Consider the following 12,967-nt stretch of genomic DNA (forward strand, 5'->3'; position numbering starts at 1 on the left):
GGTGCAGCAATACTACAAGTGACAGTTACTTATCTCCATAGAATGCCACCTGAATCCCCAGAAGCAGCTGTCCAGGGCTTGGTCTTTGGAACCCAGAAAGGAAGCTGCTTGAGATGAGTAACTAGGTGACAACAGGGAACGTAATTGACCTCTGGTCCAATCTGCAAAATGGAAATGATGAGAGAACTGTGCAACAAAACAGTTACACCAGTTAACCCATGGGATTTTCACCAAATCTGTTCACAATATTTACTTCAGAATATTCCTTGTATCATAAAAGATGTGTGTGTTTGGAAACAAGTATTTAAAAGAAAAAAAAGTGGCCAAATATTGCCATTGTCTGATTATATTTATTACTAAAGAAATGTCTATATACGTAGATTATATTTTTCTAGAGAAATGCTTGCAGGATCAGTTTGAAACTTTGTTATTTAGAATATGGTGAAAATTGGCACGGCAATTTAACATGTTTAAAAAATTACAGCACAAAATAATTATTAATGTTGATACAGTAAATATAGCTAAATTTAAACCTATATTCTAAAACGTATTCTGATATTTAATGAGATATCATGCCGCTTGGATGTTGCATGTTGGATACATGGAATGTTTTCTAAAATCATCCCCTTCATGAAGTTCTGTCATTTTTGGATCTGAACTACAGCATGGCTTCCTCTCTGGAGAAGGGAGCTTAGATTCACAGATTTTCACATAGGACTTTTCATCTTAATGAATTTGCTTTGAAGACAGGGGACCACTTATGATGAACACTGCCCACATGCTTCTGTAGTGTTTTGGAAAAATTAGTTGAATAATTTTATAAAATGTCAGAAAGTATTTAATGAGCTAATATGTAGTGCATCCTTGGAGACCTGATGCAGGAAGACTAATCAGTTAAAGATTAGCCTTGGCTACACACCGAGGTTTTTGTGTAAGAAATACAGTCACAGATCATTTAATGAATGGAGTATCACTGGACACTTGAAGTTTTCATGTTAAATAACTGATGAAACTGACATTGGTTTTGACCTAAATGAGCTACTAGTGAGAAACCACTTTAGAAAATGAACACGGAGGAGCAGGACAGGACAGCAGCGAATTGACGTGGGAATAGCTGGGAATTATTCTGGTCATTTTTTCTTACCAAACAGAACTATTAAACAATGTTGTTCCCTTTACAGACTGTCCTTAAGTCCCAACTTTATCCAAAGACTTACTGGATTGGATTGTCATATGACAGGGGAGGCAAAGAATGGCAATGGATTGATAGTGGCTCATCTAAACTGTGAGTTTTCTGAGCCCTCGCTCTAACACTGTGGCAGGAGTTGGGAGGATGGTGTGCAAAGGCTTTTCTCTCATTTCACAAGGGTTTCCTCATTTTCAGTGGAGCTCACAGGTAAGGACAAGGTGCAGAAGGAAGTGTCTGAGCAAGACTTAGGCAGGGAAAATGAATGGTCTAGAAGTTGACTGCCATTCATGGAATACTGAACATAGCTCAGTATTGTGTATCCTAAGTTGCACAAGGCACAATAAAATAACCAAAAATGTAAGAGCACATAAAGTCAATGGAGCATCCTGACAGACACAGTGAGTGTGAGTATCTAAAACATTCACTTGACTTGTTTCTGTAGTTACTTATATAACTGTTTACAAATAAAAGAAAATGTTTATATGTACATTAATGTATGTATCTATTTTATATTTCAAAGTGTTGTATTGTATAAAATCTAAGGTTTATGTTCATTTCTGAGGTGGTAGAAAACTGTTCACTGATTTTTCTTTATTAATAATATTTATTCATCTATAAATATATTGAAAAGGTGTCTTCCTTGTAGTTGCACATACTTTTAATACCAGGACATGGGAGGCAAAGGCAGGGGGATCTCTGAGTTCAAGGCCAGCCTAGTATGCTGAATGATTTCCAGGACAACCAGGGCTGCATGGAGAAACCTGTCTTGAAAGACTGCCTGTTATTGGTTGTTTTACTCTTATGGACTCTACTCTTTTGGGGGCCTTCCATTCAGCTCCCAAATAAATCACACACATTTAGTTATATGTTGAGTTTTAATTATATTTTTACATAGAATATATTTTGATCAGGTTTCCCACCAGTAAATCCTCCCTGATCCTACCCACCTAACTTCTTGTTCTCTAAACTGAATATGTCCCCCAAACAAAAACCAAACAAAAAGTGAAAAATCAAATTAAGCAAAATACCGAATAAAAATACTAAAAACAAACAAACAAACAAACAACAAAATTCAACAACCCAAGCCCACTAAGGAAATAGTCTGGTTTCTGTTGCACAACTCTGAGCTTACTATCCAATGAATTTCCGTAAGATCTTTTCATTCATTCTTCCCATTGGTTAATCCACACTTTATCCTCTCTGGTTCCCTAACCTGCAGTACTCATCCCCATTTGATCTTTTCATTCTCAGAATGCACTCTCTATTTTCATATCCCATATTTATCATTCCTTCTGCTTGTTAATGTTGTTAGAAATACTAAAATTGAAATTTCTCCCTAGGAATACTATGTTTGTCTTTAAATAATTTTGGTATCTAGTTGCATTTTTATTTCATTTTAAAGAGAGTGATTATAATACTGTAAATATTTATATATACGAGCTGACATTTACAGATCTGAAAATTAATCTTAACCTTAAAGTCTTGTTAAATCTATGAAATGAGAGAATTGAATAGAAACATTTTTCTCCATTTTTAAATTTGAATTAGAAATGAGTTTGTTTTACATGTCAATCCCAGTTCCCTCTCCTTCCCCTACTCCCCTGCCCCCCCCAACTAACACCCTACCTATCCCATACCCTTTCTGCTCCACAGGGATGGTGAGGCCTTCCATGTGTGTGTGTGGGTCTTCAGAGTTTGTCATATCATTTGGATCAGGGCCTAAACCCTCTTCTATGTGGAGAGGGCTTCAAAAGTCCATTTGTGTACTAGGGGTAAACACTGATGCACTACCAGTGGCCCCATAGATTGTGAGACCTCTAAACTGACCTCCTCGTTCAGGGGGTTTGGAACTGTCCTATACTGGTTCCCCAGCTATCAGTCTGGGGTCCATGAGCTCCCCTTGTTCAGGTCAGCTGTTTCTGTGGGTTTCACCAACATGGTCTTGACCACTTTGCTCATCACGCCTCCCTCCTCCTTCTCTGCAACTGGATTCCTGAGTTCAGCTCAGTGTTCAGTTGTTGGTGTCTGCTTCTGCTTCCATCAGCTACTGAATGAAGGCTCTAGGATGGCATACAAGGCAGTCATCAATCTCATTATCAGAGAAGGGCATTTAAGTAGCCTCTTGACTACTCCTTAGATTGTTAGAGGGTCCAACTTGTAGATCTCTGGACATTTCCTTACTGCCAGAATTCTCTTTAAACCTATAATGGCTCCCTCTATTATGGTATCTCTTATCTTGCTCTCCTCTATTCTTGTCCTGACTAGATCTCCCTGCTCCCTCATGCCCTCCTTTCCCCTCCTCTTGTTTCCTTCTCTTTCTTCTAACTCCCTCTTCCCTCCTCCATGCTCCCAGTTAGCTTAGGAGATCTTGCCCCTTTCCCCTTTTCCAGGGGACCATGTATGTCTCTCTCAGGGTCCTCCTTGTTTCCTTGCTTCTTTGGTGGTGTGGATTGTGGGCTGCTACTTCTTTGCTCTAGATCTAAAATCTTTATCTGAGTAAGTACATACCATCTTTGTCTTTTTTGTGAGTGGGTTACCTCACTCAGAATGGTTTCTCTAGTTCCATCCTTTTGCCTGTGAATTTCAAGATTGAATTGTTTTTTTTTTCTTCTGAGTAGTACTCCATTTTGTAAATATAGCAATACAATAATCTACCTACCTTTTTGTCACATCAACCTGTATCCACCTTTTTTATTTTCAAAAAAGAACCTTGAATCTAATCTCTTTTGTTTAGCTTTTTTCCTAATCGTTAGCAATAACAGCTTGTGACCAATCTCCCTAAACAACGATAAATATCCATAACCTAATGAAAGACCAAAAATCACCTACCCCACCTCTTGGGAATGTGGGTATCATGTTGTTAAATTTACTTCCTCTGGTCTGGAGACAACAGAATCTTTAGAGGATCCTGAAAAGAAAAAAAATGAGTTAATTGTCAAGTCCTGGGAGAGGTAGCTGTATTATTTGTTGTCCAGTCTGCATAATGGGAAAGTGGAGGGCTTGTTTCAAGTCCTGGCTAGAGTAGCTTTTGAGGCTGGATCATCTCAGCTAGCCACCTCAAAATTGTTCTGAGCTGATTGTAGTTCAAAGCCGATCTTTAGTTGTTGTTTCTCAGCTTAGTGGCTTTTGGAGGCTTCACAGGTTAGGCATGGTCATAGTTCACTGGAGAAAACTGATAGAGATTCAAACCTGATATCATCTACAGGAAGGGAAATTAAACCTTTTTCTGGAATGAGTTAGTACTCCACATGACCGTTAATATCACGACAAAAGTTTAAAAAACATATATATTAATCTTATAAATTTTGAGATAATATTTATGCCTTAAGAAAAGCTGTTGCTGGGTAGTGGTGGCATATGCCTTCAATCCCAGCACTGGGAAGCAGAGGCAGGTGAATCTCTGTGAGTTCAAGGTCAGCTTGGTCTAGAGAGCAAGTCCCAGGACTGGCTCCAAAGTTACACAGAGAGACTTTGTCTCGAAAAAACCAAAAGAAGAAGAAGCAAGAGGAGGAGGAGGAGAAGGAGATGGAGGAGGAGGGGAAGAAGAAGAAAAAGAAGAAGAAGAGAAGAAAGAAAGGAAGAAAGAAAGAAAGAAAGAAAAGCAGTTAAGGAGGCAACAAAATACTCCTCAAATATTGTTTTTCTTCTGTTGCATATCAGGTGCCTGTTCTGACATGAGAAGAGATTTTAAATTTTACTTTAACAAGCATGCTGTGTTTAGAGAAGGAGCCAGTCACACTTCATCTCCAAAGCCAGCTTTAATCTTTATTTGGAATGGGACTACAAAAAGACCATTTGTGTTACATGTCTGTAGAGAACAAGGAAACAAACATTTTGGAAGATTTATGAAATTTTATCCTATTGTTAATGTGAAATACTAATGAGTCATTTTACTTCTTTTTGGTACATTTTTTGAATGATTTGTCCTTTTTATTTAGATGTTTCATTTGTCCAGTGGTCTTTTGACTCCTTAGATGGATGCTTTTATTCTTCTGAAAAGACAAAACAACAACAACAACAACAACAGAACCCCCAAAAACCCAGAACTGTTCTCCAGCTCTTATTTTGGGGAAATTATCTTTTGGCAAGTTATATCTGATCAAATGAAAAGCATTTCTTAGTTTTATAGGATAGTTCAGATTAAATGGCCATGCTGCTTGATGAAGTACCATCTCTTCTAATTAAGAGGTTTTCTCCTAAAAAATAAAAATAGATGTCTCCTGTTCAAATAGAATCTTTATCAATTTTGATTGGACCCATAGCTTTTCTTCTCCTGTGGAAGCAAAAGCAAAACCCCTTCCCCAGCATAACACATTTCCTACTTTGCATTCTGAGGTCAATACATCTTTAACGTACACTGGTTGATTTAATTGTGTAGTTTTTTCCATTACCCAATGTCTGTCTGCAGCTGTGATTCCTTTCTCATTAGCATTTAGAAACTTCAAAGTTAATAAAGCATTATGAAATCTATTTCTGGGGGTCTTTATTATTTCTTTCTGTTTACTTAGCATATCCTTTAGAGTTCCATGTGAACTTTCTATAACTGCCTGCCCTGAAAGGGAATTCAACCAATCACTATGTTTCAGTCAGGACTCATTAACTCTCAGGAGGGGGAGGAAAGAGGAAATCATCTGAAACAGTTGAAACAAACCCTTGCCTGTGACTCTATTCCAAATCTCACCTTTCTTCTTTTTTCCCCATCCCCATTCCCTTGATTCTCTCCCCTATTCCCAGTTTACCCAGGAGATCTCATCTATTTTCCCTTCCCAGGGCAATCTATGCATCCCTCTTAGGGTCCTCATTGTTACTTAGATTCTCTGGAGCTGTGGATTGCAGTCTGGTTATTCTTTGCTTTACATCTAGTATCTACTTATGAGTGAGTATATACTATATTTATCTTTCCGAGTCTAGGTTACTTCATTCAGGTTGATATTTTAAAAATTTCATCCATCTGCCCGCCAAGTTCATGATGACATTGTTTTTTTTTCTGCTGAGTAATATTCCATTGTGTAAATGTATACCATTTTCTTTATCTATTCTTACTCACCTTTCTTCTTAAACACAAGAATAGGAGACCGTGTGCTATGTGACACACATTTAGTTCTGTTTCTCTGTGCTTACTGTAAAAAGTATCATAGGAAAACATAGTTTAAACTTATTCTAGTGATACTCTACTGTACTTTACTTGAGGATGAAAAACTAACAGTGTGCAACAGACGAGGAGTTGAGTTGTGATGAAGAGACCATTTCTATTTTGTATCTTTAGTTCACTTTTTATTTCTGTGTGAATGTATGCACAGGTGTGTGCATGTATCACAGAGAATATGTGTAGTTAGATGGTAGTTGAAGGAATCATTTCTCTCTCTATATTGTGTGGCAAATGAGGTCTGAACTCAGGTGGTCAGGCCACTTTACTGTGGCCTCTATTCACTGAGTCATGTTGTCAGCCCAAGGCCATTTTTTAAATGACTTTAGAGAAAATAAAAAACCTTTAATGACACTCTTATTTTTAATTCCATATTCTGTAAATTTTGGTCAATACATTTTGTTTTAAAATCATGGTCTGCATTAGATTCAAATGTAAATAAGTGCCCATTATATTTTTTGTTTTATAGTAATTTGACAGTACTGAAATCAATACATGATACAGGAGACTGTGCATTTCTCAGTTTCAATGGTATACATGATGACCAATGTGATAAATCCCATGGCTGCATATGTGAAAAGAGAATGGAGAGATTCCCCGATTCAGTGTGCAGTGCAAGGTAAAAATATTCAGGAAGGAAAAACGGAGATCTGTTTGTTTCCCATCATGATCTGGGACTACTTAACAACTGCATATTCCACTCACAGGTCTCAGTTGGCTGTGCAAGCTGAGTGAGGAGCTGGAAAGGGAAGATACTCTTCTGAAATCTGACCTCATAGAGCAGAAGCTAACTTCCTTCCAGGTACACAGAGCAGCTGTGTCTGGAGAACAGAGACCTTTGCTCCTAGCCCTGAGGAAACCCTCCCTTAGTTTCATGAATGATAGACAGAACAAAATATAAAACCCTGAAAATAGCACACATCATTACTAGGACACTCCATTTCTATATCCCATTAATTTGACAATATAATTAACAACTATGATGGAGCTGTTAATTTCTGTTTCTTTGTTAATTGGTTGTTTAGTATTTGATATTTTTTTGCAGGTAGAAGAATTTATCTTTAAAAAGCATTTATTTTCTATAAAATATAATTTCAGATTTGATGAAGTTGCCAAACTAGATCAATGAACTCATACATCCTTCCGTAGTCCATATGTTCTCCTCCAGTTCTCTGATCCAATTGATGAGAAGTTGAAACCCCATAGATACAGTATATTAATTTGAGGTCAGCTGGATATGTTATCTCAGACTTAAAACCTTATAGATGCATGCGTTTGAAGGCTGTGTAACCTACATAGTTACATTTTTGTCCATCATGAGCTGTAGAGTGAGATTCTGCTTCATGAAACCTAATAATCATGATAGTGATAATAATGTTACTAACTTTTCAAAAATATTTTCTAGAGATGAGCAATTATTTTACAACATCATATTGAGATGAATAAAACTCAAGAAATGTAGTATTGACATAGTAGTGACATATTCACATTTGTCATTTGTTGGATTATATAACTGTTGATATTTTCTTACGTTAGGAACATGCAATGCATTCACTTGTAATATCCTTTAGTTCTGAAATGGTTACTGACATGTTTTTTTTTTTTCTGACATTAAAAAAGTGAAATACTGGTGTTGGAGTGTGTGTGTGATATAATGTTCCCACTGTAAATCATAAGAAATATACAATTTTAACAAATATGTACACCTATTCTAGCCCCATTGAGAAGAGTTTTGTGTCCGCTTGACACAAGCTAGAGTCATCTGGGAACTGAGACCCTCAATTGAGAACGTGTCTGCAGAGTGATTGATGTGTGAAAGCCCAACCCATTGTGCATATTGCTACCCAGGGGCTTGTGATCCTGGGTTCTGTAAGAAAACATTCTGAGCAACCCACGGGGAGCTCCCAGCAAGATGCACTGCTCCAGGATCTCTGAATCCTCTTCTGCCTGCAGCTTCCTGCTGGGCTTTAGTGCCCATCCTGAACTCCCGCAGTGGAGGACTGTGATGTAGAAATTTAAGCAAAACAGTCCCTCTCCTCCCCAAGTTGTTTTGGTCACAGTGTGTCATCACAGTAATAGAAACACTAAGAAAACCATCAAACCATAACAAAGGTAGTTTGTATCTCCCAAAAGTTCTTTTCTGCTCCTTGTCCACCCCACCTGGCCCCAGGCAAGCAGAAACATGCTCTTTTGTACCTCAAGTTTGTGTGGCCTGAATGTCATATACTATGCACAGATTTGTATTTGGCTCCATTTTCTCTATTGTTTTTAGACTTATTATTATATATCATCATCATCATCATTTTAGCTCACTCATGCCTTTTTCACAGATCAGTTGTTCAAACTTCTTGTTAAAAAGCACATTTATATTACACAAATAACTTTATTTCACCTTTCAAATGTGAACACATGGTGTCCTTCTAAGTTTTAACAATTATGAATAGAGTTGTCATGTAAATTTGCCTGTAACTCATTGTGTGAAGATACATTTTATTTTTTTAGTCAAAGTTTAGAACTCTCATGTCAAAATCCCCATGTTAAGTGAAGTTTCTTTTAACAAGGAGCTTCTAGTGTGTTTCCCATGGCTTACATCATCTTACTTTCTCTGCAACATCAGAGAGTTCCTTTTGCCTCTGTCTTTGCCAACACTTGATATTATCAACAATTTGGGTTTTTCCCATTGTGATGAATTGAGAAATTCTCATATCTCTGATATCTAAATGATACTGACAATCTTTTCATGTACTCATTGGTCAGTCATATATTTTCCCTTGTGAAATATCTGTTTGTATTTGCTCACCTCTTATTGAGATTTTCCTGTCTTCTAGTTGTAACATTGTAAGATGTTTTTAGTGTAGATCATTGGATGCAGAGCCTTTGATAGATTATATGTTATAATATTTTCCTGCCGTCTAGTCTAAATGTTCTGAAATATAGCATTCAATATAGAAAATTTGACATTCTATAGAAGTTTAATGTGTTGGAACAATCTTTTGCACATTGTGAATATGTTTTATTATCATTGGCTATTAAAGAGATGACTGACTTGTAGGTGGGCAGGAGGAGGTTAAGTGGGAAAACCAGACTATGAGGATGCTGGGAAGAAGGGCAGAGTCATGGAAGTTAGAGGAATAGCCTGCCCGAAGGAGAGAAAGCAAAACATGCCAGAGAGGTAAGTGCCACAAGTCTCCAGGCAGCACATAGATCAATAGAAATGGATTGATTTAAGTTGTAGGAGATACTTCGTAAGAAGTCTGACCTATCGGTTGAGCATTTATAATTAATAGTAAGACTCCTGTGGTTATTTGCAATTGACTGCTGGGACAGGAAATCTCCACCTACAAATGGTACCCAAACATCCAGCATTCACAGCCACATAAGCCTCAAGAAAACTTAAAAAGAGTCTAAGCACACAAAAATGGAGCTAAACTGAGCTTCCTAGTCTCATGTCTCTTTTGTTGGCTACACTAAAAAGATGCATCTTCCAGTAGTTGCCTGTGGGTGGAGTCAGCTGCCAGCCACCATGAACTGTCACCATATACTAAGCTAAGCTACACTGGTGGCAACTGATGGACCAGTTTATGATTTGTCTAATTTGATTCAAAACAATAAAGATACACAGTAAAGACAGATCCAAATGAAAAATAGAACCCTCTAAATGAGTTACAGTGTGTTTACATAGGCTTGAGAGGGAAAAGAGAAAGGGTAGAGGTAGTCATAGATTAAAAACTAATTTATAAATACTAAGTCCCTAAAAAGGAATAGAGTAATAAAAAGTAAAAGAAGCCAAATAAAGATGGGAATTGGTGGGTGGGAAAAAAGTCCAATCCAACTATAGTTTTACTTATTGCTTTTTCATTTTTCAAAAGAAGTCTTTTCCTATAACAAATTTTCAGAGATTTTGTAGGTAGTATACTTTTAAAGAAATTGTATGTTTTAAACTTAAGGTAATATTTTAATTTGGTATTTTATTTCTCTCTGTCTCTCTCTGCCCCGCCCCCCGCCGTGTGTGTGTGTGTGTGTGTGTGTGTGTGTGTGTGTGTGTGTGTGTGTGTGTGTGTGTGTAGTCATACACCTACATAGTCTCAGGTTCTTGGCAACCCAAGCAGCACAGAATATGGATTCCATATCATCAAGGAGACTTTACTCTAATTAGGTATTGGATCATTGTTCCTACAATGATTTTTTACACTATTAAACTAGAAAATCTTGCAGGCAAGTCACTCTTGTAGAACAAGTGTTTGTAACTGGTTTAGTGTTTACCTTTCTCCTTGGTAGCATGCAGAATAGTCAATAGGTATGAATGCTCTAGGTAGGCACCACCTAGACTGCTGCATGTTAAGTCATTCTGTAGGTGTTGTCATCAGCAATAGGGCCTTCCCATCAGTTTTTGGAGAGCAACGAATTGCCTTGTCAGTGACCTTGTTTGTTTGGGGAAGTCCGTGAAGCCCCTGTGTCTAACAACTTTATTAGATGGAACCCATTTCAGATCCTGGAAAGTTCATTATGTGACAAGAAATATCAAGTTGGGGCTCTGGCTCTGCCATTATTTGGTGATTCCATTTAGATTATCTTAATATATATATTCTATATATATGTATATGGCAGCTTCCATGTGATCCCTCAAATGACCCTTAGTTTTAGATGTCCCTCCCCACATTACATCTTTACCCTCCTTTTCTCCCTCTTAACATTTGATTCTCCCACTGAGTCCACTCCACCCATTCATAACTATTTATCCCATTTTCTCTTCCTACATTGATTGATCCCTGCCCCGAGTTCCCGACTCTATGCCTTGTATGTGGTTATATAGATTGTAGCCTTCTAACTACTAGCACCCACATATAAGCAAATTCATGCTGTATTTGTTGTTCTAAGTTACTTCATTATGGATGTTTTTTTCCCCTAGACCTGTCCATTTAGCTGCAAATTTCATTTTTAACAGGTAAGTATTATTCCACTGTGTAAATGTACCACATATTCATTGATAAAGTATCTAGAAATACACACTGGAAAAAACATGGCATCTTCTGCCAGTGGCCATGCCAGAGGGCCAGAAGGTGGCCATTGACTTGATGGAATTGACCCACCAGGAAACAAAGCTCTGATGGATGAAGCTCAGATGTAAGAGCTTCAGCCCCAGAATGACTCTTGCCACTGCTGTGTCTTTTCATGTTTGGCAGTGCCATTTTTTTCTCTAGTATCTGGCATAGTATGAATGGGCATGGGAGATCTCCACTGCCATTAATGTGGTATCATTATCTCATAGACTTATTTAATGGGCATTTTTACCTGTGGATTATTATGAAGATGATTTCTTCATAAGCTGTACTGTTTAACCGAAGCAATGATTTTTACATAATAATAGTGTTAGTTTAAATTGAATTTTGATGATTGAGGGTCTTTAATAAATAAGGATTATGATAGATGTCAGTTTAGTAGGAGAACTAATATAGGTAAAAGCAAGTTTTAGCATTGTCTTTACCCTTTATAAAGCAGGTACTGCAGAAGATAGTAAATAAGAAGAAAGAATGTCACACAGCTAGTTTCTCTTGAGGAGCCACGTAGATTGTGGATTAGGTTAATGATTAAGAAAAACAATTTAGATCCACAGGGATGACTTCTCCCTGACTCTGCCTACTACATTCCTCCATCCTCATTTGGATTTCCTGCCTGTCCATTACCTAAAACAGCTTCATTCATCAATCAATAAGAGAAACATATATTCCCAGTACACAGAAGACATCTGCCATCATCCTAATGAAACTGAGAAGATTCTGTAACAGAAAGGACACTGTCAGTGACAAAGTTCTTTTCTTAAGTTTGCATCTGATAGAAGACTAATGTCTAAAATATATAAAGAGATAAATACCTGGACATCAAGAAAGTAAACAACTTAATTGAAAAATTGATTATGGATCTAAACAGATTTTTCAAAAAAGGAAACATATCACTTAAACATTTGGAGACATATTCAACATCCTTAGTACTCAAGGAAATGCAAATCAAAACTATTTTGAGTTTCTCTTACACCTGTCAGAATAGTCAATATATATAAAAAAAACAATGTAGGCAAAGGGAAACACTTACTCTTTTCTAGTGGGAGTGGAAACTCACAGCCACTATGGAAAGCAGCATGACACTTTCTTAGGAAACTGAGTCAATCTACCTGAAGGTTCAGCTATGTCACTCTAGGGTATATACACAAAAGAGGGCTCATCCTACCACAGAGACAGTTGTTCAACTCTGTTCATCATGGCCTATGATAGGAACAGACTACATGCCCATCAATAGATGAATGAACAGAGACATCTTTGCTTCTTAATAAAATTGGTGATAATTGCAGTTTCCATATTCTTCACTGCTTTGTAATCTCCTCAACCTTTTCAAAATAGTATTTTTGAGCAAAGAATTAAACTTTGCAATTAGTATGTTCAGGACAATGGAGTAATTTTCTATTCTGACTAGAGGAGATATCCACATGTGGCATGACACAGGTTCCACTTTATACTTTTAGTACCCTTACAGTGAAATGCACCAATATTCCACATTCATGGTTAGTCTGTGTTGACTATTCTACTTGTCTTCACTCTCTAAATCTCTAAAAATGCCTCCTGGGATTTCACCTGAAT

This window comes from Cricetulus griseus, chromosome 8 (genome assembly GCF_003668045.3).
Source record: "Cricetulus griseus strain 17A/GY chromosome 8, alternate assembly CriGri-PICRH-1.0, whole genome shotgun sequence".
NCBI lineage: Eukaryota > Metazoa > Chordata > Mammalia > Rodentia > Cricetidae > Cricetulus > Cricetulus griseus.